This window comes from Ursus americanus, chromosome 11 (assembly GCF_024610735.1).
Source record: "Ursus americanus isolate L20-20 chromosome 11, mUrsAme1.1.p, whole genome shotgun sequence".
NCBI classification, from domain to species: Eukaryota; Metazoa; Chordata; class Mammalia; order Carnivora; family Ursidae; genus Ursus; species Ursus americanus.
In genome coordinates, this window is record NC_142137.1 from 68,953,214 (window position 1) to 68,966,138 (window position 12,925).

General features: G+C 37.6%; 1 protein-coding gene across 5 annotated transcripts in view; it reads left to right on the forward strand.

Annotated features, from left to right (window-relative positions):
• The window catches only part of MAP3K4 (mitogen-activated protein kinase kinase kinase 4), a 110,037-nt gene that overhangs the window by 53,584 nt on the left and 43,528 nt on the right, over positions 1–12,925 (forward strand). The gene's annotated exons all lie outside the window — the stretch shown is intronic.

The following is a 12,925-nucleotide window of genomic DNA, read 5'->3' on the forward strand; positions in this document are numbered from 1 at the left end:
CCAGTAGTATTATTCTTTATTTTGTTGCTCAGTGTTTGTTCTTTAGCCACTGGAACTCTTTCATTTGGCTTCTGTGTCTTTCGACATGCCTGCATCTTTTTTTGTACAGTTTTCTTTTTGAGCAGTTTCTTACTCTATGGCACCATCCTTTATTTTTCCTGTTGGCAGTCCTGAAATCACCCATTTCCCTGAGGAGCTCTGGTTCCTTTTATTGGAGGATGGTATTTAGAAATGAAGATCTGGGTGCTGGATGTTACTGTTGGGGTGTCATTGCTTCCAGGCCCACTCAGTGGTAGAGTTAGAAAATATGGGTGTGTCTTTCAACCCCTTGTGTATGCACAGCTTGATAGTTACTTCTCTGTCGATTGACCGACTGACTGATGGATCAGTCTGTCTCCTTGCTTACCCGTCTGTCTGTCTATCTGTGAAAAATAACATGAGTTCACACTGATGTCTCAGGCTTAATCCAGCATCACCAGTTTCATCCTGGCCTTCCTCTCCTGCTTATTTGTAATTTCTCCTCTTGCAGTGAGAAACCTGGCTCCCGTTACTACAGTTATTTACGTATTTGTGCAGCCAGAGTATACAGGGAAAGTAATTTCAGAATTGCTAACCGGGACCCCTGTGAGGAATAAATTTGCCAGCTAGAGTACAGCATTTCAGTACAGTTCTTTTTGTCTTTAGTCTTAAAAGAGAGTCACCACAGAATTTTCCAGAGTTAGCTAGGTCAGCACCTTTTTCCTTCACCCTCTTCAGTGAGATCATATCATACATTTGTAATATAGTTAGGTTCACTTAATCTCAGTCTGCATTCCGTCCTGGGATTCCCCAAGTGTTCTATTTGTTTTTTTTTTCAAGTTTGCCATAAAGTTTACTTTCATCCTTTGGGTTTTGTGCATTTAAAATGTTAAATACCCATAAAATATTTGAGCCATAGATTATGAAATGATTATTTTATGTCCCTCCCTTTTTGCTTTACCTTATTTATACATTTTCAGAAGAAGAGACAGATAAAATTTTTACTTAATGTAGTGTATAAAAAAATTTAGTTGCCTGACTGCATGTTACTGTGCACATTACCTCAAATCCTAAGGAAGAGTTTTGGTTATTTTATATATTACTTTCCTTTGAATTAGAAATAATGATGTGGTAATTATAAGTTTAATGGCCAATTAAAAATTGTTTGTATTGTGATCCCAAAATAATTATGCTAATTTTTCCTATAAGCAGAAGAAACCCTGAAGAGGTTGCCTTCTATATTCAGAGTGAACAACGCCTGTAGAAACTATGATATAAAATAAGAAGTCACCATTTATCAAGTCTTCCATGTGCTAGGCACAACAACCGAATGAAGGGGTGGTGTTAATTCTCTATCTTACAAATGAGGAGAGTAGAGAACTTGCCGCAGATCACAGAAGCTGTAGATCGTTGGAGGGATTCAAATCCAGAATTCTGGGATGCCAGACTGTAAACTCTGCTGATGGTGTCCAAACGTGGCTGCACGCTGGCATTATCCAGGGAGCTTTTGAAAATTCATGTACCTGTGGCCTCTTTGGATACAGGGCAAATCAAAATCTCTTGGGGTAGGACATGAGCGCTGACATTTTTAATGGCCCTCCAATGTGCTTTCTATGTAGCTGGACCAGCACCAGTGCAATTCTGAGTAAGCCCATTGGAAACACTAAGTAGGCCACAGTACTCACCTACCCCTGCCTTCCAGATCAGTGTTCATTAATACAGTTATTATAGTTAATTGTTTTATTTGCTTCAGTCATCACCTGTCTGATTTCATTAGTAAAGTTACACGGACTTTGTAATTGAGTAAGTGGCAAGCTAATAAGCACATACTTGCTCATTTGCCGATAGGTATTCTGTTTTCTAAAAGAAGCACACTTACTTGAGGGGAAATAGGAAGTTGTTCTATGTTATTTTTGACTGCAGTGAGCCAACGGAGTCAAACCTGATATAAGGGAGAAGATCAGAGGACAGAACTCATTAGCTTGCAGTGGAGAACTGCGTCCCGTGAAGACAACACACCAGTAGCAACAAGACTAGTAGCTAGCATTAACTGAATATTTGTTATATGGAGGCGGGTCAGTCAAGTGACTTGGTTAAGGTCATATATCCCCGTATGATAGAGCCAGGATGTGAACCCAGAACTGGCTGTAAAGCTGTGCTCTTAACCATTACGGTATATTGCCTCTTGAAGTTGTATTTTGTCCTACCTAGTGCTGTAAGTATTTTTTGACTTAGTGGCTAGCATTTGAATTTCACATGAGAATCTGGATTTTTTTTCTTTTTTTTCCTTAAAGTACTAGGAGGAGGTCTATCAACCCTGGGCTCACATTCACACATGGTAGCATCTGGCAGGCTCCAGTTGACCACAGTACCCATTGTTTCTTATTCTCTTACTGTCAACCCTTCCGCAGCCCACCCATTGACATCACCCACCTGGCCTTGTGGGCTTTTCAGTTTGTGATATGACCCCTGGTGTAGAATCATAGAAACTTACGAAGGGTAACAAAAAGTTGATCCTTGAACAACACGGGGGTTAGGTGTGCTGATCCCTTGCATAGTTGAAAATAAGTGTATGACTTTTGACTTCCCCAAAACTTAACTACTAATAGCCTTCTGTTGACCAGAAACGTTGTTGATAACCTTAACAGTCAATTAGCATATATTTTTGTATGTTACGTGTACTATGTATTGTATTCTTACAATAAAGTAAGCTAGAGAAAAAATGTTAAGAAAATCAGAAGAGAAGATACATTTACAGTACTGTACTGTAAAAAATCCACACTGTAAGTGGACCCACACAGTTCAAACTCGTGCTGTTCAAGGGTCAACTATATTTTGATCTGTTCCTTTATTTTATAAAACAATGCGCTTTCTTTTGTTTTACTTATTTATTGAATATGTATATAAAGAAACAAAGTTGCTGCTTATCTTGTACTCTGGCTCAGAGTAGTAATCCTTTGGTTTGCATCTTTTAGACTTTTTTGTGCTTATGTAAGTTTATATCTTTGTTATTATCTTTGCAGGTAATTTTTAAAAAGTTTTTATTTAAATTCCAGTTAGTTCACATACAGTGTAATGTTAGTGTCAGGTGTACAATGTAGTGATTCAGCCCTTCCATACAACACCCGGTGGTCCTCAGGACAAGTGCTCTCTTTTTGAAAAGTGATAATGCTGTATTTATTCTATGACTGATAGGGTTGGGGAAGTGTCCCCTCCTCCCATTCTTTTCTTTGGATTTGTCCGTATTGGTATATGTAGCTCTACTTCAGTTCCAGTTAAATACCACATGGTATGCCGTCATAGGAATGAGTCATGTTAATCTTTTCTTTAAATCCCACAGTTGGCCTCTGGCAACAGTCAGTCTGTTCTCTGTATCTCTGGGTTCAGTTTTGTTTTATTTTGTTTTTAGATCCCACCTAAAAGTAGTATCATATGGTATTTATCTTTCTCTATCTGACTTATTTCACTTAGCAAAATGTCCTCAAGATCCGTTCTTGTTACAAATGGCAGGGTTTCCTTCTATTTTTGGTGACTGAATAAGATTCCTAGATAGATAGATAGATAGATAGATAGATAGATAGATAGATAGATAGATATAAAATCTCACACCATTGATAGACACTTATGCATAGTAGCCAAGATATGGAAAAACCTAATGCTGCAGTGAACACAATGGATGCAGATTTCTTTTTTGTGTTAGTGTTTTCATTTTCTTTGGGTAAATACACAGAAGTGGAATTGCCAGATCATATGGTCGGTCTCTTTTTAATTTTTGAGTAAGTCTGTACTGTTTTCCATAGTGGCTGCATCAATTTACATTCCCACCAACAGTGCACATCTTTACCAACACTCGTTGCTTCTTTTTTTTTTTTGTTTTTTAAGATTTTATTTATTTATTTATTCGACAGAGATAGAGACAGCCAGCGAGAGAGGGAACACAAGCAGGGGGAGTGGGAGAGGAAGAAGCAGGCTCATAGCGGAGGAGCCTGATGTGGGGCTCGATCCCATAACGCCGGGATCACGCCCTGAGCCGAAGGCAGAGGCTTAACCGCTGTGCCACCCAGGCGCCCCAACACTTGTTGCTTCTTATCTTTTTGATAATAGCCTTTCAGTAAGTGTGAGGTGATATCGTGTGTGTGTGTGTGTGTGTGTGTGTGTGTTAAGATTTATTTATTTATTTTGAGAGAGAATGCATGCATGCATGAGCTGGAGGGGCAGAGGGAGAGGGAGAGAGATTCTCAAGCTGACTCTTTGCTTGGGCCTCGATCTCACAACCCTGACGTCACGATCTGAGCCGAAACCAAGAGTCGGATGCTCAACTGACGGTGCCACCCACGGGCCCCTCTTATTGTGGTTTTGATTTGTGTTTCCCTAATGATTATAACCATTTCACTCTTAATGGACACTTAATTCTTTTGCTTTATAAGTGGTGTAGCCACAGATATCGTGTACATTCCCCTTTATGAACTCACTGCATTGTTTTGTAAGAATGATTAATTGAAATGGAATTATGGGGTCATTGGGTATGCATATTTAAATCTTTGATAGATATTGCAAAGTTGGTTTTCACAATGGCTGTACTAGTGTATACTTTACCCAGTGGTGTAGGAGAAATCCCATTTGTCCTCATTTTGCAACCATGATCAGTAAAAACTATAATTTCATTTTTAGTGACATTGAACCTGTTGTCAAGTTTATAGGCCACATGCAGGTCTTCTTTGAATTTTCTTTTATTCATTTTGTTCATTTTCTATTGATTTTTTAAATTATAATCTTGACCTGTTGGAGCTACTTTTATTTTATGGATATTATTCATTTTTTATTATGGCTGTCAACTGTCTTTAACTTGTTTATGATGTTTTTCACTAGATAGAAATATAAAATTTTTATTTTAGTCTTGATCACCTTATTTTGTGTATAGTCAGAGATTATAAAATGTTCTATATTTTTTCCCCTATTTTTACATAGTTCAAAAATTTTTATTATGGAAAATACCATGCAAAAGTAGGCAGAATAATATTGTGAATCCCTTTGAATCTGTATCCCAGCACACTAGTTACCAGCTCATGGGCAGTACCTATAGCCACTCAACACCTTCCTCCATCACTTTGAAAAAACCTCAGGTGTCATATTTTATCCTTAAATAGTTCAGTATGTTTCTCTGAAGGATGAGGGCTTATTCTAGAAATGTACCACAGTACCGTTATCACACCTAAAACATAGCATTTAACTCCCTTGATCACCAAAGATCAAATTAGTGTTCATATTTTGATTGTGTCATAGTTATCTTGGTTTTCTTTTAAAAATATCGTACAATTTAAGTCAGTTTTCAAATAATCACACAAGGTAACGGTTCATTATATTTTTTCCCTAAAGATTTTGTTTAGTTGAGAGAGAGTTTGTTCATGAGCAGTGGGGAGGGACAGAGAGAGAAGGAGAGGGAATCTCAAGCAGACTCCACGCTGACCATGGAGCCTGATATGGGGCTCAGTCCCGCAACCTGAGATCATGACCCGAGCCGAAACCATGAATTGGACGCTTAACCAACTGAGCCACCCAGGCACCCCCACTTCATTATATTTCTTAAGTCCTTTTCAATCTGTAGCTCCCCCTCCCTTTTTTTTTTTTTTTTTTTTGCCATATATTTATTGAAGAACCTGGACCTTTTATCCTATAGAGATTTTCCTACATTCTGAATTTTGGTGATTGTATCTACAGTTGTTTTACATGTTTCCTTTTTCTCTGTGTTCTGTGTAAACTGATTGTAAGAACTAGTGGCTTGATTAGATTCAGGATTTCTTGAATGATTGGTTGATTGATGGTGTTAATACTGCTTCATGGGGACACATCTAATATATGACGTCTCTTTGAGATATTAGCAGTTAAATATCATTGCCGAGATCGCTTACTTCATTAAGGATTGAAAAGTGATATTCTTATTCTCTTTTCTTCTTAATTTATTAGCTTAATTATCAGCTGCATTAAGTAGATTGTTAACAAAGAAAAACTTTCCTCAATCATTATTTGGTCACCCAGTGGAGTAGTTGAACAGAAGTGGCAGGGTGAATATGCTTGAGTCTTTCCCTTTTATTTACCCTTTTTCAAAAAAACAAGTTGGTTTATTGGTGACCAGTTAGTGTTTTTTTGTTAATATGATTCTGAACTCATCAATTTAAACCTATTTGATATGTTTCAAGCCATCGAAATCATTGTAATCCATTGAAGTAATTATAGTAATTGATGTTTATGTTGTCCCCCTTTGGACAGTGGGAGCATACTCAAGTTGGCTGAAGTCCTTTTATCCCAGCCCTAGTGAGTAGTGTTTCATAACTTCTTTGATAGCTGATATAAGAAGCTATTTTAAGCTTATATTGTACATCTGCTCAAGATTGGGAATCTGATTTATCTTCAGCGAATCCTTGTTCCTTTTGTTGGGAAATGGTATACTGGGACTATACATTGCTCATTGTAACTGAAATGGTCGATCATTGTTTTAGTTCTCTTCAGTAGACAAAACATACACAAATACACAAAAATACATCCCAATTTCATGCTAACAATTCAAAATCAGGATTTTAAATTTTTTACATAATCTCGTTTGACTTCTCTTCTACACTGAAAATCTCAATTTGTGGTGATAACAGAAATGATGGCTTTAGAATATGAAAGTAGTAGATTATTAGAATATACTGACTATATTCCAGAAGCCATACACAGTAATCTCAGAATAGTACCATCAGCAATATGCTACTGAAAAGGTAGAAATTTTTCCCCCCATCCTTAGGGATATGTCCGTTAGGGATATACCATCAAATTACTGTGTTTTCAAGACCCTTGAATAATTCTTCACATGATTATGCCACTAACTAGACATATAATTAGAATCTTTTCTTTTTTTGGTTGTATATTTAAAATAACAGCTTTATTGAGACAGAATTCACATACCATGAAATTCACCGTTTTGAAGTGTTCACTTCAGTGGTTTTTACTATGTTCAGAGTTGTATAACCACTACCCCTGTCTACTTTTAGAACATATTCAGCATTCCTAAAAGAAACCCTGTCCCCTTCAGCTGCCACCTCCACAGTCCTTCCACTCATCACCTCAGCCTTGAGCAACCACTTACCTGCTTTCTGTCTCTTCATATGTGCCTGTTCTGGACATGTCATATAAATGGAATCATGTATGTGGTCTGTTGTGACTGGCTGCTTTCACTTGGCATCATGTCTTCCAGGCTCATCCATGTTGTAATGAGTTCTTCATTCCTCTTTATGGCTGCGTAATATTCCATTGTGCGGATAGGCCATGTTTTATTTCTCCATTCATAGATCTTTTATTTTTTACTTTTAGGTATTGCTTTTTAAACTTAATTTTTCAAGAATTATATAAAATACTTTGTTTTAAGAGAAAGTCTATGGAGTAATATATTTTCAAGGGAAGGTGGTTTCCCTGATAAAGATAAGCTTAAAAAAAAACTGTTTTATTCTTCCATTTTTCATATAAGCTGTGTATAAGCTTCCATATAAGCTGTGTATTCAATTTTCTTTAGTTACTTTTAATATATGACAAGTTTATTTTTACTCCTTAGGGTTATACTTATATTAATATTAATACCCTTATTGTACTCCCCTGCCTCAACATTTTTTGGTTTTGAGTATATTGGAATTATCCTTTTTTTTACCCAGGTTTTCATTTGAAGTGATTTTCTTTTACTTCCGATGAAATGCTACAACATTGCACATGCTCCCGTTTCTCCTGGGGTTTGATAGTTGTTGTATATCTGCAATACGGCCATTGTGGACCAAACTCTCCCTTAGTTCTCACCTCGTTTTAGCCCTACAGGAGTCAGGAGTGTGTGTGTGTGTGTTTCCATAGATGGACATAGAGACATAGATAAGAGATTTAGATTTAGATGCGTAGTTTTTTACCTTTTTTTTTTTTTTTAAGGCTCTTGTTTTGATCTTGTAACAGCCTCCTGAGTCATTTTGTTAGTAGTAGATTCCTTGGTAAAGGCTCATAAGACCAATGTTTTCTGAGTTCTTGGATTTTCCTAACAGTTTGCAGCATTGACTCTTACAAGTCTATTTGGCCACAAAATCTTTGGCTTGTATTTTCTTTCCCTGAATAAGTTTAATGTATATTATTCATTGTCTTTTGACATGCAGCACTGAGGTTGTAAAGTCTCATGGCATATGATTTTTTTGTTTCTATGTATAAGAACTTTTGTTTGTTCATCTGTTTATTTACTTATAACTTGTATGCCCAAAGGATTGTTTTTTTTTTTCTTTTTCTTTTAACTCTACTACTTTACCTGGTGGTGGTTTTTCCACGTTGATTTTTTTTTTTTTTTTAAGATTTTATTTATTTATTCGACAGAGATAGAGACAGCCAGCGAGAGAGGGAACACAAGCAGGGGGAGTGGGAGAGGAAGAAGCAGGCTCATAGCGGAGGAGCCTGATGTGGGGCTCGATCCCAGAACGCCGGGATCACGCCCTGAGCCGAAGGCAGATGCTTAACCGCTGTGCCACCCAGGCGCCCCCCACATTGATATTTTTGAATACGTGGTGCCTTTTAGTATATGATTTCAGGTTTTGTTTGCTTTTTATGTTTGTTTGTTTGTTTTAATTTCAAGTGAATTTCTTAATGTTTTAACTGTTTTCTGTTTCATTAGTTTTGGTCTCTTCTCTGGGAACCACTACTGTATGTGTTTTAGATCTGCTTTTCCTCTCTGTCAACTATTTCAAATCTCTTCTTCTCTTTCTTTCTTTCTTTTTGATTTATAAAATTTTCTTCGTTTTTACCTCCTATTTCTGTGAAGCCATTATCTGTTCTTTTTATTTGTGCTCATGTTCCTGCTAGTTTGCTTTTTGTTTTTAAAATGATTTTTTTTAAGATTGATTTATTTGTTTTAGAGAAAGAGAGAACAGGAGCAGGGGGAGGGGCAGGGGGAGAGGGAGAGAGGCAGACTCCCCGCTGATTGGGGAACTCCAGGCGGCGCTCAGTATCTCACGAATCTGAGATCATGACTTGAGCCGAAACCGAGTCAGATACTTGACTGACTGAACCACCCAGGTGCCCCTAAAATGATTTTCAATTAAAAAAATTATCTTTTGAGTACTATCACTTTGTGAGTCTTTCTAGTTCTAATTTATGTCGTTCTTTTATATTTTCTATGATTTTCTTAATTTCTTTTACCTTTTTTTTGGAAAATTGGGCTGCAGTCCTCTCTGTTTAGTGGGCATTTCTTTCTGGCAGGCTTTTGTTGTCTCTAGGGTTATTCTGGTCCTTATTTCTCTGCTTAGTAGCCCAGTATTGGATTCTAGCACGGTCCTTTTGTTGCTCATTTTTACACATATTTATTTTTATGAAGTTTAAGGAAAGAGAGAGTTCAGAAAGTGTTAGGGTTTGTAGCTTTGAGCTCCTTCTTCTGATCTGCCAAAAAAAAAAAATGTTCTCTTTTTTTGAGATCTTCTGGCTGTGTTCCCCTCCCACTTCTGGACCTTCTTGTTCTTTACCTCTACTCTACTTCCCTGGTCAGTTGGATTTTAGTCTAGCAGGTTTGTCCTGGAAGGGGATTTTAGCTAATAGTTTTAAGAGTTTGGGAGGCCTAAACCACTTCAGCACCTTCAGACCTGTTGCAACCCCTTGACCTCACTCGACTTTGTGCCCAAATCACTTTCTGTTTCACTCAAGTCCTCAAATAGAAGCAGTGAGCTTTCTATTGAATAGTCATTAGTGATTGTGGAATTTTCCCCTTTGGGCCCATCAGACACCCTATTAATCCCCCGTGTTTCCCTTGCACAAGTGGTGATACTACAGGATCTGGCACGGTTCACTTCTCCCCATCTCTTCTACTTTGGAGTTCACGGAGATACCTTGTCATCTAGTTTTATTGGACATGTGCCTTAAGGAGTTTTGACTTTGTCATCCTTGTTTTGTCTGTTCTTATGGGGGAACTAAATTGAAATCCTGCTGCCACCACCGTCTTTCCAGAATTCCTGTTGTTATGTTGACCTGTACTAAATTGCCAAGATTTGGTCACCTTTGACTGACTAAAATGGCAATTTTATATGGCTTAACCTAATGGATAGCTCTGTGTTTATGTTATTAAACCTGTATTATTAACATTTTGGAGTCTTTCCATATGTATATGTTCAAAACATTTTTGTATTTATGTTAATACATACTCTAGTTTCTCATATCAGGCAAGAATTTCTAAAATAGCCACATAATTAAAATATTGTGACTATAGTTATGGGGGAGGTAAGGATGTAATTATTTTTCAATTTTCCTTAACATTGGGTTATCCATTTTCCAGCTTCTTCAACTACTGCCTACTTTTTAATGTGTTTATTATAGATAATTCTATATGTTTCTCTGCCGATCTGTTTACAGATCTTTTCTACTTTAAATAAAGTAGGTTTACTAGTAAGGTTTGCCATCATGTAGGGCAGTTCTTCCCATTTATTCTTTTAAAAAATTTCTGCGCTGTTTTTACTTTTGTACACTACTTTCTTCCACATGAATTGTATTGATTGAATTTATTAACCGCCACAAAATGCCAGTAGGGTTATGATTGTAATTATATTGCATTTTTATCAATGTCTCTCTGCTATTGAGTCGGCCCAGTTTTCCTGAGTTGATCACAGATTTTATACCATATTTAATCCTGTATTTCTCACAGGAAGTAATAATAAATGGATGAGATAATAGCAAATAATGCCATTCTTGCACTGTATTGCTCCCTTCCTCTCTTCTTGTGTTTTATTGAAATAATTGGGAATTTAAGATCCAGGTTTTTTTCTTATAGTATGCTTTAAAAAAAAAAACAATCAAATACCCCTTTCTAGAACTCGATTATAGTCTTTCACCAAGCTATCATCATGGAGTTGTATCTGCTGTGTAAGTTCGCTGGTTTCATGGCTTCTCACTTCCTTGAGTACTTTTGTAACTTTGGATCTTGATTCTGATTTAATTTTCAATTGACTGGACCCTACTGTGCTTCCTCAGGGAGTTTCTAAGTGAAGGTAAATGAATTGTACTTTGAGTTCTTCCCTGTCCAAAGAGCTTTCTTCTTTCTTCTTCATATATTAGTGGTATCTTGCCTGTGCAAAAAGCTCTCCTCCATCTCCTCCTGCTCTTTCTGAACTCCCGTTACTCTCACGTTAGGCTCTTAGGTCCAACTTCTCTGTCTCTGTTTTTTACTCAAAACTTCCATTCCTTTTTCTTTTGCTCCTTGTTATAGTGGTAATTTCTGTAGTTAATGTCTAAGTTATTAATTTTTACCACATTCATTCTATTTTCACTGCCTTTATTGAATTTGTTGCGACTTCAGTGTGGTCATGTAGTAGAGGATTTTTATGGTTCTCCCGTTTCCTGCATTAGTGAGTGTCAGCTCTTCTGATGCTTCACCTTGGTTTTCCGCAGTTAACGCTGCTGTTTCCTCTTCAGTGCTCAGTAGTTTTCTTACCGTCTGTTCCTCATTGGACAGGGACTGACCCACCATGCACCAGCAATGGGCACACGTTTCCTCAGCAGCAGTGTAGGTCTGGCTGTTGGGTCTCCCAGGCAGTGTTGTCTTGCACTGTGGACAAGTAGGGATTGTTCCCTTTCCCAGTGAGCCTGTAGTGCGTGGGTGAGCGGGCTGGAAGTCTAGAGTAAATGCCAAAAAGAATTCTTTATCAGAGAAAGTTTGCTGAATTTTGTAGAGCTTTAAATAAACCTTTGATCTGAGATCAGTCTCTACACCAGAGGAAAACAAGCATTTATATTGCCTAAAGCTTTTTTTTAAATTAAAATGGTATTTTTATTTATTTATTTATTTATTAATAATAATGTTTTTATTATGTTAGTCACTGTACAGTACACCCCTAGTTTTTGATGTAAAGTTCCATGATTCATTACTTGCGTATAACACCCAGTGCACCATACAATACGTGCCCTCCTTACTACCCATCACCAGCCTATCCCATTCCCCAGCCCCCTGGAAGCCCTCAGTTTCCCAGAGTCCATTGTCTCTCGTGGTTCATTCCCCCATCTGTTTACCCCCCCTTTCTTCTCCTACCGATCTTCCTACTTCTTATGTTCAATAAATGAATGAAACCATATGATAATTGTCTTTCTCTGCTTGACTTATTTCACTTAGCATTATCTCCTCCAGTGCCGTCCATGTTGCAGCAAATGTTACGAAATCATTCTTTTTAATGGCTGAGTAATATTCCATTGTATATATGGACCACAGCTTCTTAATCTATATTGCCTAAAGCTTTTATTTTATTTTTATTTTTTTTTTTAAAGATTCTTATTTATTTATTTGGCAGAGAGGGACAGCGAGAGAGGGAACACAACCAAGGGGAGTGTGAGGGGGAGAAGCAGGCTTCCTGCCGAGCAGGGAGACCAATGCGGGGCTTGATTCCAGGACCCTGGGATCATGACCTGAGCCGAAGGCAGATGCTTAACGGCTGAGCCACCCAGGCACTCCTGCCTAAAGCTTTTAAATAGACTTGTCTTAACCCTAACCACATTGATCACATTTTAAAAATGATATACTATTTTAAAAATTCTTGGCTGTTATGGGAAACTAAAGTATGTATTAATTTAAACGCAGAAGTATGTGTTGAGCATAAAAAGATGTGAGCAGAGACCAGTTAAGAGTTCACTAAATGACAGGGAGCATAGGTAGGAATGACGTGGAGGCAGAATAGCTATAATTGGTGATGTTTTAATTTGAAGAGAAGTTGAAGGGCTCCTGCATATCTCAGTTGGTTAAGTGTTTGACTCTTGGTTTTGGCTCAGGTCATGATGTCAGGTCCTGAGATCGAGCCTTGTGTCGGGCTCCTTTCTCTGCACAGAGTCTGTTTGGCCCTCTCCCTGCTCTCTCTGTCTCAATCTCTCTCTCTCTGGAATG